This window comes from Tachypleus tridentatus, chromosome 1 (genome assembly GCF_004210375.1).
Source record: "Tachypleus tridentatus isolate NWPU-2018 chromosome 1, ASM421037v1, whole genome shotgun sequence".
Taxonomy (NCBI): domain Eukaryota; kingdom Metazoa; phylum Arthropoda; class Merostomata; order Xiphosura; family Limulidae; genus Tachypleus; species Tachypleus tridentatus.
In genome coordinates this window covers 153,324,366-153,335,674 of record NC_134825.1, presented here as the reverse complement: position 1 = coordinate 153,335,674, position 11,309 = coordinate 153,324,366, and the positions used below count along the sequence as shown (strand labels likewise).

General features: G+C 31.7%; 1 long non-coding RNA gene across 1 annotated transcript; it reads right to left on the bottom strand.

Annotated features, from left to right (window-relative positions):
- Positions 1–1,782: 1,782 nt before the first annotated feature.
- On the bottom strand, positions 1,783–9,946 carry LOC143227697 (uncharacterized). The gene is made up of 4 exons (XR_013015049.1): positions 9,665–9,946; positions 9,282–9,328; positions 2,287–2,374; positions 1,783–1,831 (listed from the first exon to the last, which is right to left on the bottom strand). It is a non-coding gene; the product is annotated as an uncharacterized LOC143227697 (long non-coding RNA).
- Positions 9,947–11,309: the final 1,363 nt, after the last annotated feature.

The following is an 11,309-nucleotide window of genomic DNA, read 5'->3' as shown; positions in this document are numbered from 1 at the left end:
TCTGGCTTCAGATGAGAGATAAAAAGAGGATATATAATGAAGAAGATTAAAAAAAAGGCAAAGTCTGGAAAAAACTGAGCACAAAAAGTATTGCTAGAGCCTAGGAGTAAGCACCAAAATGGATGAAGGAATCCTGGAATTGAGGAGAATGAGGCTTTTGAAAGTGGAAATGAAACTAATCTAGGAGCACATCACATAGATACATACATCTGGACAAAGAGGAAAGAGCACATAATCGTCAATATCAGATCACACAGTAAGAAAAAAGAAAAATTTACAGGCATAAGGGAAAGAGAAAGTAAAGAATATACCTGAGTAGAGGTTTAAAGAAGGAACACTGTCCTCACCAGGTAAACAACCTAGTGCAAACATGAGAGATGGAAAAAGCCAATCAAAGTCATTATCCTCATGACTGGGTTCAGAAGTAAGAGAAAACATATTAGACTTAGGGACAAAGAGATGGGGCAAAAAAGGTATATTAGAACTATGACAATAATATTATCCACAGTCAATGAGTCTCCAGTTGTAGCAAACCAAATAAGGGCAGTGTCAGCACCATCACCATAATCTCAGGATAAACTAGCAAGTAGATGTCACTGAGAATTGACTGTCAGTGTGCAATTCTCTGGAAAAAATTTTCATTTAGTTATTTAATGGCAATGTAGCTTTAAATTGGAGTTAAAACAAACTGAAAAGAAACTGGAGAAAGTTAATATTGTGAAAAATCAAAGATCTTATGAAATTATTTTCAAACATAAAGAAACATGTCCAATAAAAACAATGTTGAGGACAAGAATGATGTAAATTACACATATATATTCTTACAACAAACTACTGCATTTGGAAGGTGTTTTACCCTTCTGTTGGCTACAACATGTGTCTTGGGCAGGAGGTAGCTTAAGGCTATCAGCATGTGCAAAATCTCAAATACAGATATGCAAAGAATACCTACTATGTGCGAGGAGTACATACACTGTTTTGGAGCTAACAAAGCTTGTATTGGGCCCAGCTACCATGTTTAATGAGTGCAGCAGTCTATTTGTACCTAATGTTATGATGACTAGTCTGGAAAACCATGGACTTAATGTCACGTAATATATGATAATAATGACATATAGATGTAAAGTTGAGTTTTTAATGGATATTGGAGTTGTCAATACCTTATTTAATCTTACTCTGTATCAAGCAATCCTTTATAACTTTGGCCAGTTAGAACAATCTGTGTTCTGGCAAACAGTAAGTGGAGAGACAGTGTTGAACTTTGATTATCTTTGATCTGGATCCAAGCATTAGTATTTTAGGAATTATTTTATGGCTAGTTTCGAACAAACACTTGTAAGGTTTCCTGATGCTGCCTGAATAATATTTGAAAGCATGTTTTGGGCTATAATTGTTTGTGTTTTTCTTCATAATTAAGTCTGTGTTAATTCTCACATACTGTAAAGTACTCTCTGATTCAACTTTATAATATTAACAGAGCAAAATAATGTTTCTGGTCTCAGTTTCATTCATAGTCATACAAAAGTAAAACAAGTAAGTTTTTCCTCTTATAAATTAAAAATAAAAAAGTATTACATTGACATAATTTTCAACTACAAATACATCAAAATAAACCTTTTATATATTCTACAACAGGTTAAGAGAGTAAAAATATATTTTTTCTAAAGAGCTGTACTTTGCAATATTACATTTCACTTAACACATTCTTCATGAAATTATTTTATTTTGTATTAACTTTTATGATATAACATATTCTATGACATCAATAAACAGACTTACACTGTCATCATTTTTCTTTTTAAGTAAACAACAACTGAGTCAGAATTGGTTACTGAAAAACAAAAAAATATAAAACAAGAAGTTTAACAAACTATTAAAATAAACAAATGATCATAAGTATGTTTATGTACAAATCAGTTAATCCATTTTAGAACTTATTTTTAAATTAATATATAAAAACAATAATTAGTTATCATATACCTATTTTTGTTCACTGCCTTTCCAATCCCAGTATATTTTAGATATGTTTAAAAATGTTGTTTATAATCCACAATATCTTGTCAGATTTCTGTTAACCAGCAAATAATAGGTAATTTAGTGTGAGATATTATAATGACAATATTTTGTAAACAATTCATCCTTGAAACATTCTTATTATTTGCACTAAAGTGAGCAGTTAAGAATATGTAAAATCATCAAATCAATTTAAGTAAATAGTTCTTATACTGATCAGCTTTATTATAGCAACATGCATAATTTCAGTGGTATATCAAAAAGAAAAATTACCATTTTTCAATAATGATCCAAATTTCTGAAGTACATCAGCAGTATCTCCACTCTCTATAATCAAAATTAACTCTTCTGAAGATATTTCCTGTAAGAAATAGAGGAATAGATGTTTTCCAAGAATAAAGTTAGTATGACTAAAAAATATAAATATTTTTGGAAATAATAAACAAAATGATAATGAAATGGAGGAAGATGAGATATCTCATGTTTAATATGCAAAGTTAACTGTTGAAAAAGTTATGGTATGCAAATATTACACATCTCTATCTCCCAAAGTGCATATTTCACATCTGCAAAAATATTTAATTTTTCTAAATTCTAATTCTGAATATCTAAAATTTGGTTAAAATTATGTGCCATTCAGCACTATGTGTTACTTTATATAGCAGGATTCAGTAATAAAAACTACCAACTGATTAACAGAATAGTTGTATCATGTATTACCTTTATAACAGTCACAAGGCAAAAATATTCCTCCAAAGTTGTGATCCAATTTTCTACATTAGTTGGCTACACTGAGAAAGATGATTGTGAAAAACGTTTTAGTGTTTTCAGGCTAATTGTTTCTGCCTTGCTGATAAATTCTTATTCTTTCTTCTGTGTTTATTTAAATGGCTGTTAGTTGTGTGAATATATATTTGATATACAATCCATCCTAATGACCATCCATAAGCTTTTAAACATTGTTATTTTTATTTCATTTAACATCCTTATCTAAGTATGGTTTTAATTACTTATTTTAATGTAGTGCACAACAGTATGTTAATACTACAGTTAGAATATATCCACTGTCCAGAAATTATTTTATTTCCTGTCATAGTTAATAAAATTTGTTTTCATCTTCACACTGAGTTTTGTCTCATTCTTTTTGTGTGCAATGTAGCAATATAACTAGAGTATTATCTATTGTCCAGACATGGTTGCGTTTTCTGTCACAGATAATAAAGTATTTTCTCCATCTTAATACTGAGTTTTTCATGATGACAAGAAACCCACTTGAAGTAAAAATGTATCTCAAGAGCAGCTGGTTAGGATGTTAGCACTTTTACTAATAAAGCAGAGAATAACGTTTTGACCTCCTTAGGTTATCTTCAAGTTAACAAAGAAAGAGTTTGCAACTGATCGTTGCCAGTCACACAACTTAGGGATTAGAGTGTAGGAGGCATTGTAGTTAGATGTTAGGTTATTAATTTGTATAGGTATAAAGGTATTGGTTTAATATTGGTTTTAGTTCTTGTATAAGTAGGGCTTCTTTGATTTTGCATTTGTTTATATTTGTTTTCCTACATAGTATCTGGGTGTTTTCTATGGTTATGTTGTGTTTATTTCATTTGCAGTGTTCAAAAACATGTGATGTTTTTTGTTTGTTTTCTTTAAATCTGCTTTCCATTTTTCTCCTTGTTTCTGCAATATAAAAGACATTGCTGTTGTTGCATCATATTTTATAAATAATGTTGGTGTTTGTTTGTCAGTGTAGTTTTTACATAGCTTGGGCTTTCGTTTTTGCACCTGGTTTTTGAACAAATTTGGTGTTTACTGGAATGTTGTGTTTTGTTATAAGTTTTTACCAAATATTGGTTGTTTTTTCGCTGCTGTCAGGAACATATGGTATGCAGTAGTGTAAGGTTTTGTAGTTTGTTGTATCTTGGGATTTATTATCATTTGTTTGTTGTGGGTTGTGTTGTTGATCTAAGTGTGTGCATATAATTTTTTCAATGGTTTTTGGAGAAAATTTTGTTGATGTTGATGAAGTGTTGTTTTATTTTGTTTATTTCATTGTTAATTTTATCAGGTGAGCATAGTTTTGTGGCTGTGTTTATTTGGTTTTTTAATATGTTGAGTTTTTGTTTTGTTTTATATGCTGAGTCCCAGGGAATGTGCAGTCTGGTAAGGGTAATTTTTCTGTGGACTGCTGGTTTGAATTGTGTGTTGGTACTTTTGATCTTGAGATTGATCAATGCTATTTGGATAGTGTTTTCCTGTTCACAGGTGAACTTAGTGTTTGGGTGTATAGACTTAACGTGGTTGAGAAAAACTAAGTGTGTGCTCTATAGGTGTGAATCCAGCAGGTGTATCATCAACATACCTGTACCAGTATAGTGGTGGGTGTAAGGCTGAATTGATCACTTGAAATTCCAAATCTAAATATGTTTATTCAAATTTGTAGGTCTTCACTATCTTTCTAAACACTGAGATGTCTGAACTGCAGTCTGATCAAACCAGAACAACTATTATTGTCAATTGTTCTCATGTAAATCATCATAGTACAACAACAATTGTTAAAAGTTGTTATGGAAGGGGTATTTCAGAGCTGTTATGCTGACAACCTCTACAGCAACTTCCAGCTGGAATGTCTATCAACATTGTAACAGAGACAGATAATATGCAAGCCAGTTGTGTAGCTGGAATGCTGCAGCTGTACTACATCTAGTGAAAAACAAATGACAATTTGAGCATTTGAGATTGCTACTTAAGGATTATGCTATATTGAACTAAATTACAAATGTAATCTCTATGATCTGCTCATGGAGTTTGGTAACATGTTTGTTGGATTACATAACTATTTTGACAGGGCAATAACAGCATATCATAGTACAAATGCTACACAGACTTTTTTGAAGCACCAGAGTATTGCCAGAGCTGAAGTTACAGGATGTTGAAGAAATGGATATAACAAAACTTTTAAAAATATTCAGTAACCTACAGTGGTAATTCTAAGAAGAAAGGAAAGAGTGCTAGGATTCTATGTAGATGAATGAAATAACAAATATAAATTTAATTTCCTTTGCCACATTTAGATAATGGTCTGGATACTTTGATGGATATCCACTGAATCAACACCATGAATATGGCAACCTGAAGTGGATAACAGAAGTATACCTAAAGTTGATTTTGTTTGAAGGGCTGTATGAATTCTGCATCATGTTATTTGATCTTCTTTAAGTACCTATCAATTTCAATAAGCTACTGAAGATTACACTTTAAAGAATGCAGTGAGAGAGAGAGAGATATCTTTCATGTAAATAATATTTTTGTTTGTTTTTCATCACAGTATTTCCATATCAGTTGAGGGTTTGAAAAACATTTATTCAAGTGCATCAATAATGCAGAACAAAAATAAAAATCAGAAAAGTGTGAATTCATGCATACATATGTGCAGTTTCTTGGCCACTTGTCAGATGATGTCCCCTAATCCTGAGATAACTGCAATATTGAAAGTTGAAGGGCTGGCTCCAGCCTGAAACCAAATGTAAAGTCATGCTCTTGCTAGTTTGTGGCCACTTTCTCCATGTTAGTCAAATATCCATCTCTTGTAGATGCAGAAATGTAAACATATGCTCTACTCCTTAAAGCATGTTTTGGTTGAATCTCCAACACAAAACAGAGACCAACCCATAAAGATTCAAGGTCAAGACTGAGACTTTAGGAATCAAGACTCCAATTTTGTAATAAATTGCACATTGAGAAATAGAGCAAGAATAAAAACCATATGCATCAAACACTTTAACTACAATTCTTTTAGACATTTACATCACAGTCTTTGTTTTAATGTCTCCTTGTGTGAAAAAATAAATAAAAAAACAAAAATTCAGCAAAAAAAAGGAAGTCTATCATTGTCTTTTAAGAGATAATGGTGTCAATGAATTTTTTATTATCTTTGAAGCCAAACAGGGTCACAGAAAATCTATTAGACATGTTGAATATCAAGACTAAGCACTACCATTTAGCATAAATACATGCACTCTATTTGAGGCTTTTTTGTTGGTGGTGGTGAGTGCAAGGTTCTCCTTTTGTGATAATCCATTTGTTACAATATTATTTGTGAGATATGGTTGAAAATGAGCATGGACTTGTCTGCTCTGAATGTCTGTAAATTGATCTGTTGTTTGATAACTGAGGGACTTTATGATTCTAATCACCTTTCTCCTCTTTCTGTTACTACATGTTTACAACCACAATTCTCTCTTACATAAGATATTTTATTAATCGTTTTCAACTGCTGATAAACCTGAAAGTTTGGTGTCTTGGACTAGTCTACCAAATAACCTGTCTATCCACTAGACTATCTATTAGATGTGCACCTAGTATTGTGCTTCATTTAAACCTTGCAACAGCTTTACCTCTTTACCATATCTAGTAGAGTGGCTCAAAATGTGCTTGTTCCAGTTATTTCTGGCACCAAATGGATCACCTGACATATAATGAAACTAATCTGCATTATCAAATTAGATCAGGCCAAAGTCTGAAAGGGTACAAAAGTCCTAATAAAAGGGCCATCCAGTGTGTACTGGTTGGCATGTTATGTTGTGATGGATATATATGTTAATACGTGCTTGTTTTATACATGAATCAGAATGTGTGTATTTTCCAAACAAATAAAATAAGTGGCATAGAATAGTGTATGCTTGGTAAAGACTGCAATAATTAGTGTAGATTGGATCATATTCAAGAGATACATAGTACATTCTGTTTTTTATTAAGAATGTTTTTTTCTTTAATGTTGAACTAAAGCATTTGAAAAGAATGTGATTTTCATGGATAGACAAAACTGCTGTATAATGTATGCCACACCTAATGACAAATACGATGGGCCCTCTGTTTTAATTTGAGTTTGTGAAAACATATTTTGTGCTCAAGAAAATTGGAATATTCATCAACTTTGTAACTTAGTCTTTTAAAAAGTTATACAATGATTTATTGTTCATTAAGAATGAAAGAAAGCATAGTATGTCTATTCTAATTTAGCGATATACTTGGTTGTACTATTGAAATATTTCTGGGCTTTGTGGTATAACTAAATATTTTATATTATTTCTGAACAAGGTAGTTATGTACTAATACTGTGTTAACTATGCTTATTTGAAATGTTATAATAATTTTTGTTTTGTATATGAGATTGTTGTACATGCTAACCTGTGGGCTCATGGATAGATGCTAGCATGATTTAGGGTCTGAATAGCTGTATGTGCACTGTCTCATAAAGCTGTATTGAACACTAATATACTTGAAACAAGCACATTTTTTGTAATATAGGAGTAAGCTCATTTGCCATTAATATTGTAAGGTGCAATTTGTACACTAAATCTTAGAAAAGCCTGGTTTGTGACCTAATGTTATCTAGTATTTGACCACATATTACTGGCAAAGGTTCAGTTGACTTGGAATTTTGCTTAAATCAATAATGTTTAGATATTGGTTAAAATTACTTCTAACCTTCCAAGAAACTAGTTGAGTTTGGCTCTTTGTAGCTGCATGCCAAAATGAAGTATGATTTTTCCAGATCTCAAAGGATTCAACCTCATAACAACAGTTCCAGAAAAGTGTATGAGGTCTCAAATAAATAGTAGCTCTTCTCTCATGCCAGATAAAGATCCAATATAACCTTATTCTTGGAACATCTTCCAGATCAACTAAACTGGTAAAAACATTACCACCAATTCTTGGAAATGATGAGTCCTAAGACTGAAATGCTTGAAGGAGGAAGAGGGCAACACCATCCAATAAACACCAGTCCAGCTTTCAACATTGTGCTTCCACTGTAGTGACTTACAATCACACTGGAAGAATTAGATGGCATAAGGTACACACTCAATACAAGGCTGAAAAGTGAAATGAAGTGAGAACACTCTGTCAGTACATCCTGAATGAATAACATGAACACCCTGACAACAAAAATCAACAGTTGGTTTAGGAAACTTAATAGATGAGGAGTAGAAATATGTCCTAATAAAGGTGTTGAAGGTGACATAGGCCTTCAAGAAAATCTTCACTGAAAGGCAGTAATCTATGTGAATCTTGTCAGCCTCCTTTTATCTCTTTAAAGGTTCATATAAATACTGTAAATTTCATAAAACGCAAGTACTCTGGTTAAAGCATTATGGCTTTACCAATTACCGTCCGAGTCTTTTCCTTTATTTTTCTTTTCACAACACCAATGCAAGCTGTTCTGTCCAAGAAGGCTTCTCAAAAATACAAACATAAATAGTTGCTAAAATTCTAAATTTCCCTCTAAGCAGTTAACTCCTTTATTTTCATCTAATTTCATCTCTTATATTAAAAATAAGGTTTCAGCAGTGTTACATTTGAAATTAAAAATTAGGGTTTTACTTGAACAACCTTTCATGTCCACAAAGAAATGAAAGGAAAAGAAGTTTGAAAAATTTACAGTTTTTCAAGATCCATCAATTATAATCTGGAAAATAAAATAAATTTCAAGCCAAAACACTAAAAGTTACCTTTGAAGCTTAAGAAATATTCTTAGTTTTTTTTGTGTAAAAAGTGGCCAAACTAAGAAAGTAAATGAAAATAAATTAATCACAAACTGGTTGTCTCATTGAAAAACACATCTACAACTGTTTCCTACAAACTTATTATTTTTTAAATTTCATTAACATTGTTCTTATAGTTTGCTCTTTCATGAATATCTGTGCGGATATTTAAAAAAAAATGTTTTAATTACTTTGCTTATTATAAAAAATATGTCGTCATTACTTCATATTTATTATAAATATTAGAATTAGCGTTTTTATAAAATCATCTGCCTATCGTTGGTGTTTCTGTATTGCCCAAACTGTAGTTAATAAAAGTTTTGAATCGTATTTAATTTGTTTTAAGTTTCAGCTATGATAGCCATCCTAAAAATAACGCCTCTCCTCACACTCCTCCTCCAAATCGTTAATAAGGTCTTGCTGCTCTCTATTAGCAAATCACCCAGAATATCTTGAATACACAGCTATGAAATTTTCACTTAGTTACAGAATTAATTACATCAAGTTAAAGTTGCAGTGTACACTTTATAAATTTATTTCATTTAAACCTGATTCATGTAAAAACATAATTATGAACTAATACTAAATTCTAAATTGTAAGTATTTCAATATAAATTATATTTCGTATATAAATTAAGAATAAATAAACATGATATCATATACACCTAATGGGTTGAATTTTGTAACGTAAATCATAAATAAAACATCACTTAGAAACCTTACCTTAACGAAACATGTGTTGGCTTTGTTTTGATATTCACAAGATTTGCCTATATAATAAAAGTAAATTAGAATATTATTATTTTATATAAATATAATATTATAATTAGTTTTTTGGACGAACTTTAACAAAAGAAACGTAATTTTATACTCACAGCATGAAAAAGATGCACGATAATAAGATATTTACAAAGTTGGGAGATAAAAACTTGTCTTAAAACCTCAAAAGATTAATAAAACAACCGATGAAATATACAGTCTCGTCTTTAAATAACATTTAGCTTTTATCTCAACTGCAGAGTCCTTCTTAGTTTTAAACAAAAATAATTCTAAAATTGTACCACTAACACTAAGTGGTTGTTCAGTTTCCTTTAATCGATGCTTACTTGTAGGTTCTCACTTAATGCTGTTTGCTGCCAGCTTGCTACACGAAGGCTATTTGTACAAGCTATCCTTAATTTAGTTAGAAGTGTAAGACAAGAGGAAAACTAGCTAGCCATCACCACCCATCACTAACTGTTGTACTACCCTTTTATCAACGAATAGTGGTATTAACCGTTACATTACAGTTCACTGCTGTACGATCGCGCATGTTCGGTGTGATAGGGATTCGAACCCGCGCCCCTAAGATTACGAGTCGAGCGCCCCTACCTACTTGGCCATGCTAGGCCTTACTGCCAAATTAATACATTTCAGTTGTTTTGAATATACTCTCCAAACATACTTCATAACTTTAATAAAATTATTAAGTCTTTTAAATATCTGTTGTGCAACAAAATATACATTTTGATATTTGTAATTTCGTGTTTGAAAGAAAGATGCTATTTTTTAATGACACTTGTTACAATAATACAATAACTGCTTATTGAATTATTTTTGAAGAGTAACATATTTAAGAAAGTGGTTTTCATGTGAGACATTATACTTTTCTATTAAAAACATGAAATCACAATACATCTTATATTTTGTTTTTAGTATTAAGTACAAAGCTAAACAATTGGCCTTCGGTGCTCTGTCCACCATGGGTATCAAAACCTGGTTTCTACTGGTGCGAGCCTGCAGATATACCGCTGTGCCACTTGGAAGCCTATCTAGTTTCAGCAAAAAAAGTCTTTACTGTTTAATCTATACATCAATAGGTTTTGTTAATACATATAAATCACGCAGATTGTTTGTTTGTTTTATAATTTCGCGCAAAGCTACATGAGGGCTATCTGCGCTAGCCGTTCCTAATTTATCAATAAAATACCAGAGGTAAGGAGGCTAGTCATCACCACTCATCACAAGCTCATCGGCTACTTTTTTTACCAACGAGTAGTGGGATTGGCCATAACATGATAACGCCCCCACGGCTGAAAGGGCGAGCATATTTGGTGTTACGGGAATTCGAACCCGCGACCATCGGATTACGAGTTAAGAACCCTAACAACCTGGAAATGCTAGGCCTAAATCACGACGAACCAACAAATAAACGACATAACAAGATATCTGATAATACCAAATATTTTTGGAAGTATTTTCACTAGAATTTTTTTTAGCATGCTTCCACATTGATTACAAAAATCGTGCTTTCACACATATTTATTTAGTTTTACCCTAGACTACAATTCAGTAGATCTAAGTACAGATATATTATTTCATTTCTTTTTCTTGGGCATGATATCTCTCAGCTGGTACTACACTCTGCGCATTACGACCTGTAAAAATTTGCAGTGCTGTTGAATTCATTAAAATAATTTTTATCATAGGAAGTCGTAAATGAAGTTATTTTATCTTAAGCTGGAAACAACAGAAAAAAAAAAAATTATTCAAACACCCAAAACAACAACGAGAGATTTTTAAAGGCAAGTTAATCTTAGCACTTTACCAGAGGGTATTATATCTGAATCTCAAATATCTATTATCGTCTACTATCTTGTTCCAGACTGAAAAACAATAAAAATAACAATGCCAATCTTATCAAAGGGTAGGTACTACTCATGCGAATAATGGTCATTCGCACAACAAAACAAGGGATGTTATATGAAGAAC